Source organism: Anser brachyrhynchus, assembly GCF_964034855.1.
Source record: "Anser brachyrhynchus genome assembly, chromosome: 6".
In the NCBI taxonomy this organism is placed as follows: domain Eukaryota; kingdom Metazoa; phylum Chordata; class Aves; order Anseriformes; family Anatidae; genus Anser; species Anser brachyrhynchus.
This window is the reverse complement of record NC_137700.1, coordinates 39480382-39490050: the sequence shown is the minus strand read 5'-3', so window position 1 is coordinate 39490050 and position 9669 is coordinate 39480382.

The following is a 9669-nucleotide window of genomic DNA, read 5'->3' as shown; positions in this document are numbered from 1 at the left end:
TGATTGTGCCTAATTAAACAGTTCTTCTAAACATTAAAGTATCAGCGTATTTCAGTAGATGCCATTTACCAAAACTGTGTTAAGTATATCATCTGAAAATTTATTAGGCTTGAACGTATGTGCTTGGAGCCATCTTGTGGTCCAGAACTACACTGCAATAAATGCATTACTGCTGCCCGGAGCAGGGCACAGGCAAAACCTGCCAGCAGCCACCGCATCCCACACATCCCACCCAACGCGGAGCATTGGCTGGTTCAAAATCTGTCCTTTATAACTGTGCTTGCCTGTGGCAGGGACATATTTTCAGTCATCACACTATTGTACTTAATAATCAACCTCTCGGTGAAATTCGATAAGACTGGGTAGTTAAACTCACGTATATATGAAATGGATATATAATATTTATAAGCCAACCAACCTTTGCAGCACTGAAGCTTTAGTACTCTACTGCGTATATTGTTGTGGGATTATGGTTGTAAAAGTATTAATGTTCCCATAACAAACCTGTGATAAATTGAAGTCTATAACATTTACAATATATAGTATTGTTGTGCTGTATTTAATATGAGGCCGTGACTTAAAGCTGCTGATTTAAATCTGCTGTCTTTAATCGTAAGTAATACGTCATGCCAAGAATTTCTGTATTGACTTCAATGAAATGGTAGTAGTATTTTTCTCTTTGTTTTTTTTTTGCTTGTAAACTTAGTAGAAACTTGCCATCAACCATGTTAAATGACTCGACTCAAAACAACAATGAAACAGGACAATTAAATGGAAGAGGGAAATAGAAGAACAAGGATAGCATGAATAGTGCAAAACAGGATAAAATGGCCACTTCTAGAATTGGACAGAAGTTGCAAAACAAACACCCCAAACTTTTAATATGGCCTGGTGGCTTAGTACTCAGTAACAATAAAGTTCCATTTGTTCATGTTTCCCTTGGATTTTTTTGAAATTACTGTCCATTTCATCTGGATTTTCTGTTTCAAGGAAGCCAAATATTGAAGCTACTCAGAGCAGGCTTTTGTTCTATCCCAATTCTACTTGAAATAGCCCCAGGAATAGCAAAACGGGATGAGAGAGTGCATTAGTACAGCTTCAGACTCTGCATTGCCCTTTAAGCAAGCTATTTGTTGTCCAGCCTTAGGAATCGGAGGCGGTAGGGGCACACTTGGATGCACAGGGACCCACATTCCCAGCACTGGGAGAGCACGGCGTGCTCGCTGCAGTGGTACTGGAGGGCTCCAAAACCAACACGTCAGGGGGTTCCCGGCAGGAATATTGCCTTATTGCCATTCTGTGGGCTTCCTCAGCCACTGATCATGTCAGCGGTATGTAGGAGGACAAACGGGATTTTCTGCTAGATGATAATGACACCAGTTTCTAAGTTGTAGCTGCGAGCTAATGCAAAAGCAATTTCTAAACCAGAGACTAGGAAACATCAGCAGGGACTTCCATCCTCTGTAGACTTTGGGATTTTGTGAGATCTGGTACGTTCACTTACATTGCAGCAACAGGAGGAATTTCTTTTTTCCTCACATTCATGTCTTACCTTGTTGAATGCTGAACTGTGCCATCAATAAATGCAGAAGCAGAGAGATGCTCCTATTTCCCTACCTGACTGGGACACGCTGACATTGTTCTGTCAGGCATGTAGCACAGGTCAGAGGAGGGCAGGAACATCCCAATTTAGTACCAATTTCCATGAATGCCACTGAAGGTAAACTGCAATTAGATCTGAGCACTCAGCGCTACGCATAGCTTGGGACTGAGGGGAAAAATCTTGTCCCACAGTTCCTCAGCTTGAACCCTGGATTTCACGCTTCACAACACTTACTTAATCAAATCATAGTTTATCTGCTTGTTTATATTCAGTGGTCACTGCTATTTGGCCCGTCTTGCATGATGTAAATTTCTGTCAAAGGATGTGTGGTTTAACTCGTATCAAATCCAACACATAGCAAAGGATATATTTTACCAGAACATGGGAAGAGGAAGGACAAGGTCTCAAGGAATATTACCTTTTAGATGCCTAGAAAATGTAATAATAATTAATAATTTCATGATTTCCTGCAAGAGAGGCTGAGAGACCTTGGAGCTTATTTTTACCTGAGGAGCACTATGATGGCCTCAGTTCTTTATTTCTTTTGCCTTGCTCTCTATGCTATCTACATTTAAAAAAATCAGCCGCTCTGCAGCTTGAGCAGGCTAAGGAGTTGTTTGTGTGTGTGCCTGTGTTACCACTAATTTTGCTGCAGTTCTTCAAAGTGAAGACTATTTATTAATTAAACAGTGGCTGAATCCCACCTCCCAATATAAAGCAGTCTGTGTTCCAGGCTGGTTTGATCAGCAGCCACTAATGTTGCCTAGCTGGGAAAGTACCCACCATTTATGGAATAATCCTATAGTTCTGGACATCAGCAACTGCATGATTTGGCAAATCTAAATGCAGTTCTCTAGGTGAACCAGATACTGATGGTCACGCATAAGTTGAAAATGGGAGCGGTTGATGAGGTAAAATGATTTAAACTAGCTCCACTGGGCTTGGTGCCATCCCAGGCTGTGGCAGTGTGGATGCTGGCCACTCTAGGTACAAAATCAATATTTAGGTTTCATTTAATCAAGCAACTCTGTCTCCTTTTAGAAGTAGAAATGAGCAATTCTGTTGCTGGTCAAGTTTTCCTGGGAAAGCCTCAGGCAAATATTAAATATTTATTTGCCTTTTAAAACATATTATGAATTTTTATGTATTTGTTTATAAATTATGATAATAGAGCAAACCATAGCTAAATCATTTCATACATATTTTACTTTCTACAACTGCCAACAGATTTTAATCAATTAGTTTTAAAGAATAAGCTTTCATACTCCTTGACGGTAAAGAGAAAGCTGTTTAACATTATGCTGTACCAATACTGCTGTGAGTAAATATTGTACTGTAGAACTAGTTTTGGTAAAAAGATCTCTTTCTGCTGTGCAAGTACCCACAAAAGGATCCTACTATGGATTCAACCATAAATTACAAGGTTTTGAAAAGGATATCAACTCAAATGAAATGAAATTGTGGGATTCCTACAGAATTCCAGATTTATTAAAATTAGTTCTGTGTATTTATCACAATTAGTATTGTATGACCGCAGTGATGATGATTAACTACTTATTACTGTGTTTTAAGAAGGAACCTAATATTACTCTGAATGTTTAGTCTCTGTTAACAAAAAAGCACAGAGCATCTTTGTTAGCAATTCAGCCCACAAATATAACAGGCTTTCTGTTAAAGTTCCCAAGGCTTTTAGAGGAAGGCTTGACATGTTTTGTGCTCTAATTTGTTCTAGAGGGAATATTTAACTCAAATGCACTGGAAGAGGGGTACCAGAATGCAGTAGGCACTTACCAGAGTTAGCTTAGAGGCTCTTACACTGGGTTGGCAAATGATAATGTTGCAAAGATATATATTATCTAAAATGCTTTATAATATTCTTTTTAGAAATGCATTTAACTAAGCACACTGGGAAATTCCTATGTTAGCAATAAAGCTCTTTTTCTCTTCCATTAGGTTGACTTCACTGATTATTTTAAAATAGGTATTTTTTTTCCTTTTCCTACCTTTTTGTTTGTTTGTTTGTTTTGTTGTTTGGTTTTTTTTAAGGGGTAGTATGGAAAAAAAGAGAGAAAGAAAGAGAGAGAGCGAATTGCTACTTTTACAGGAAGATAGGAAAAAGAAAATGTTTTCAAGTGTCTATGTTTTTTACTTGAATTCACCCCTCTTCGGTCACCAGAGTTGCTAATGATAATGCGTGAACGTGATAACTAATCAGTTATGCTAAATTTGTGTTGAATACAGCAAAAAAGAATACACAAACACATCAAACTCCTTTCTAATTACCAAAAATCTTAAAAGAATGTCCCTTTCTCAGTATCCTTAATCTTCTCATTTTGTCTTCCAATCCCGTAATTTTCTTACTAGTTAGAACTCAAGTTGTCTTATTTTCTGTTGGTAAAAAAAAAAAAATGTTGAGTATTTTCTAAAAACTGGACATGCAATATTCAGTATTTGTATATAGCAAAATAGAAGGCTAGCTGTAGTAAAAATAATAATGAAAAATGCACAGTAAATATATACATTTTTTGGTACCTGCAAAATTATGGATCTCCGTTTTGCCCAACAGTCATGAAATTCAGACCTGGTAATTTGGATACTGGCATTCCATGGATTCTTCCTACACACAGGTGGGATAAATTAGATGAGTGAATTCTTGGAGTCAAATGGCAAGTTCATTTACCCTTATTTTTCTGTCCTCTGTGATTTTCTGATTATGTTTTCCCATGTCTCCTCTGATTCTTCCCATTTCTTCTTCTTCTTACCCAATATTTTTAGTTTCTTTTCCTTCTCAAAGAGTTATGCCTTTTTCCAGCCCCATTTTACTGCTCCAACTAATCAAAAATACATTTACTGGACTGCAGTATAGGCCTTGATGGCGAAAGGGGATAAATATCCAGCTGATGTTTCAGTGCTGGAGTTATCATAGTTAACAGAACGATCCTTTCCATGTTCAAGAACTAGAATTGAGAGTTGTTTAGATTTATAGTGGTAGAAAAATATCAAAGCATTCTCACATCACTATAATACAGAAATAACCTTGATTTGTCATTATTTCTGAAGTGAATGTGACTCGTCCTCCTTTGTAATTCTCTGCAACAGTAAAGAGCCATTGAAAGGCTATGTCTCTAATTCCTGCTAGAGGCAATGAAAAGGAGGTTGTTTAGATTTACAATAGCAAACTAAGAGTTTAGCAGTGTAGTGCAGGAGGCCACTTTTGACCAAAGAATTCAGGTTGTGATTTGTTTCGGTGCTATTTTCAGTCCACATGTGTGGGCTGAAAATTCACATCATTCCTTTCAGGACTAGGTGATTTAGATCCTAACCAGAAAACATTATTTGGGTTTATTATTTAATTGATTTTAAAGGAAGCACCTGGATATACCATGAAGTTAATATTTCATACTATATTCGCTGTGGTGCAAAGGCATATTTATTTTTAATAAGATAAGGTTAGCTGCAGTTTGACAAGCTATTTGTGGGCATGACAATGAATCTTCAGTGGTCTCTGGAATGTTCTCACAAATGTGTTTTTACGAAACAACAAATGTGTAATTTAATCCTTATGGTAATCTGATTAGTTACTCTTTGAGAAGGGCATTAAAATTCTATGCTTATCAGATTTAAATTTAAGTTTCCATGGCTAGACTGATTTAAAATATATATATATATATAAAAAATAATCTCAGGTTACAGTAAACTCGGAGGAGATAGTAATAGAAAAGTTTTGTAAACACAGTAAAACAAACAACCATTTTATAGGTATGAGGTGCATTTTTTCATCTGCAAGTACTCGTAGGCCATGAACACTGGATATTAGCTCATAATTTTCCTTTCAGTGACTGAGAGCACAACAGTTTTCTGCAACTGTATGAGCTTCACAGACCCGGCAGAAAGATAAATTTGTAACTTTGGTCTACCAGGGATAATTTCAGGGGAAAGTGCTGTGCTGGAGCACTTTGTCTTTGAAAAGCAGAGACTGTGCTGCCTCCTGTCTAGATAGACACTGCTGTAACAGTAGACACTGCTGTAATGGTAATCCAAATTAGCTCAGTTTCAATTTGTGTCCAAAGCACTTTCAAAAGTCACACTGAGCAGGGTTTGTGAAAGAAAGTAAGAGTTCACTGGTTTCCTGTGCTAAATGTCTCCGTGGGGGGATCTCAGTCCTCCCTTTATCCTTCAGCAGTAGGTCACGAGACAGGCATACAGTTTTGCATCAGACACATGATGAACAGAGTCCACAGCACAAGTTTCTGTGAGGGAGAAATCCATGTTTCCTAGCTGTGGCACAGAGCCACAGCTTCTTTTACATTTTCCATCTCTTTCAAGCTCTCCACAGAGTCAGACAGATGCTAAACTATAGTCAAGAGAGTAGAAGAATTAGGCTAAAGCTCTGTGAGTCTTCCTCCCTCCCAGTAAATCTATGACAGGAATTCACTTTGTATCTAGAGAGAGCAAACACGGCTCAGAAAACACATGAGCAGCCAATCTGGGTGCCTGATACACTCTCTGAAATGTAAAATGCCTAGAATAAAGAAATCAAAATAAATGAGATTAAAAAACAAGTATTTCTTCAAAAAATGTAGCTCTATGCAGATAATAATGATAAAAGTAGATAAAAATGAGAGGGTATGAGAGAAAAATGGCTTCAGTTCAGCTCCTGAGATGTAGTTGTCTATTGTCATTATGCTTTGCAATTTTGAGTCGTCCAACTCTCTTTTATAAAGCCCGTTTCAGAACAGTCTGAAACTTCTGATATTCAGGAGATCTGACATAAAGAAAAATACAGTCCTGTGTACAGCAGGCACCTGTTTTACACAGATGTCATGCAGTATTTATATTAACATTTTAAAATTTAGAACACTCTCTTTACTCAAAATTGAGTTCATTTCGAAACATAGCTCCAAGCTGAAAGAGAAGGAAAAATATTTAAAGCCCTTCTTTTTTCTTTGAAGACCGTAGCAATTTCAAAGGCACACAAAGCCATCAAAGTCTAAAATGAGATGAAGCTACCAGTTCCTAACCATGGCCTTTGGAGTTCTTAGCCTTGTAAGATGTACTTTTAATCCTTAGAAGAATTGCATAAATATTTAATAACATATACTTGATATTGTAGAGTGTATCTATGTATAGTACTTTACATATATACTTATTATAAAAATAATAGCTCAAATTATGGAATGAATTAAATCTTGCCATGCCATATGGAAGGTTATCTATTATTTTATGTACTGCACAATTCTAGGTATATTTACTGTGACATATCTCTAGTAAAATAACTTTTGACATACTGGCTGCCATAGGAAAAACTGCAATACCTACTACTCTCAAAAGCTTGTATTTTTATTGCAACCATTAGGACTACAGTAGCAATGACGTCCAGTGTTATCAATAGTTATGACTAAAAGCCATGATTATGGTTTCTTTGTTCTCTCCCATTAATCCCAACGATCTGGGTTCTCTCCCCAGTAACCCACAAGTCTTCAGGCAAGTCAATTACGTTTAATGGGAGCCAAGAAACTCCAAGGTGATGCTGAGTTCTGGGTGACCTTCTCCACCTAGGGGTATGAATTTTGCAGCATAAATAAACGTACCCCTGTATGTCCAGGATATTTACATATGTTAAGCAGTCTTGGAGTTTGTGTCACAAGTCGACGTTATTTTTAATAAAAGGTAGCAATACAGGGTACATTTAACAGATACGTAAAAATATAAAGCACTTCCTGTGTAAAAGGGAGATAAGCTGCCATTTATAGATCTTTAAAATATCATTGCAGTAAACATTAGTGCTTTGTTTTTAAATTCCTCTTCATTTCAAAAAGTAGTTGAAACAACAGCAGGTTGAAAAGCCTCTATCAAAACTGGAAAATACAGGTTTTAGATTAAATTAATTTCTTCACTGAAAGGATCTCATTTCTGGCAAATCTATTTTTGTTTTTCCTGCAAGGCCCAACGATGGAAACATTTTGCTTTTCGGAAAATAAAAATAAATTATTTTCCACAGGAACACGGTGTCTGATCAGCTTTACCGGAACACTGACTTCTTTATGAACTACCTTCTTCTTCCCAAGATGACACATCTTGGCATCCGTGCAGAGAACAAAGACAGTTTTGCTGCTTGTGCAGCAAACGACTTCACATCTTGTGAAAGGAACATTACAGTTAAACATTATGCTTTCCTTTCCTTTTTCATCATCCCCACACCTTTGCTTCTGCAGTAAGTTGACTTTACCTGTCAAGAGCAGACCAGATGGGAGGCTGCCCCTGCAACAAATATATTTTGAGACACGGAGTAGTGATAGAAACTCTGAAGGCTATCATCAAAGCAATAGAATAATGTCCCACAGAGAGAAGGAGTTGCACAACACACATTTTATCTCAGCAAGACTGCTCAGCTAAATGTAGGGATCACTTTGAAAATGAAAAGAGGGTGGGAATTTGGTAAGATACAAAATCATATCAGTATTTCATTTCCTATAACATTTACTGAGAAAAAAAAAAAAAGCTCAGAAACTCTCAAACTATTCATTTCAGGATTGGGCAGAATTGGAGAATCTTAGGGATAAGGTACTGTGCTATCAGCTGTGATAATATCAGTGGAGCCTCTGCAAAGAAAAACAAGTTATGTGGTAAACAAAGGGGATCCCAGCAGAGCAAAATCTTACTGCAACATCTGTGTTTATCCTTTAGCTGTTCTACTGGAGGCTTTTTCACAAGGAATGCACAAGGGAAAGTCTAGAAAACAGGGCAATATTCTAGTCCTTACTAGTATCTGTTGCATATGCATATATGTTGACAGCACAGCACAGCAGTGAAGTTGTACAGTGAAACAGTTGGTGCTGAGTACTTCATGCCTGTTATGTGTATTTGGGGGATTGCTCCAGACTGTATCTAGGCTGATCACCTGAACTGAATAGCCATGAGGGATAGGTGAACATTAGCTGAGTTTTCAGTTCAGTTCCAGTTAAGGTGGATATTCCAGTTTATTTTCATCCAAATAAAATTCAGTTGCTGTGCTCTGAGACACAATACGACATCTCATCTCTTGTCAACTGTGATCTCTTAATGACATCATCCTAGTCCAAAGTGGTCAGGAACCTTCCGGAGGATGTGAGTTCTCAAGAGACAACTCACATCATTAAGAAGCAGGCGCCCACAAAACAGGGCTGAGATTTTTGGACACCTAGTAATCCAAAAAAAGTCCCACAAAACTTTGTTTTATGGTATAGAGAGACCTTTGTCAGAATGAAATATGCAGCAATTATAAATTATAAATCTAATGAGTTCTAATTTGAATTGATAGAATCATAGTATCATTTAGGCTGGAAAAGACCGTCAAGACCATCAAGACCAACTATCAACCTGACCTACCAAGCCCCATCTCTAAGCCATGTCCCTTAGCACCACATCCACACATCTCTTAAATACTTCCCTCAGCAGCCCAACAGAATGTTTGAAACTAGGTTATACAGAATTTAGAAATTGGAAATAGCATCTTTTACTGACCCTGTAATGAAAGTACGTTTGGAAGATACAGGCAACACCCAGGCCTTTTCAATTACAAGGATTTGATCTACAGATGACAAATACATCATTATTACTTCTTTTTATGAAATCTTCCTCTGGTACCTTATGTTTAATGAACAATGAAATATAAAATCTAAGTCACTGATACAAAAAGTAGCACAAACAAGCCATGTTACTTTGCTGCTTTATACCTAGTCTGGCTGCAAGTCTATGAAATGCCTTATTAGAAGCTACAGATTTTAGTAAGCACAGTTTCAATATTTATCGTGTGCGTTTTGGCTCAAGGCTGTTAGTGTTTCTAGAGTAAAGCTTCTTGCATATATTTATAACTTAATTCCTTGCCAAGACCCCTCAGATCTTTGGCCATGAGTGTTCAGTTCTTAAGATGCTTTTACTATTAAAAAGACCTTTAATTTTTCAAATAATAAGAATATATTTTTTAATAAAATGCATTAAAAATGCTTTCATTTCATGCTCCTGGGACTCAGGGAGAAGAAAGGGTAAAAGCTATGTTAGGCATTTTCTCCCTCCTGTTTCTAGCC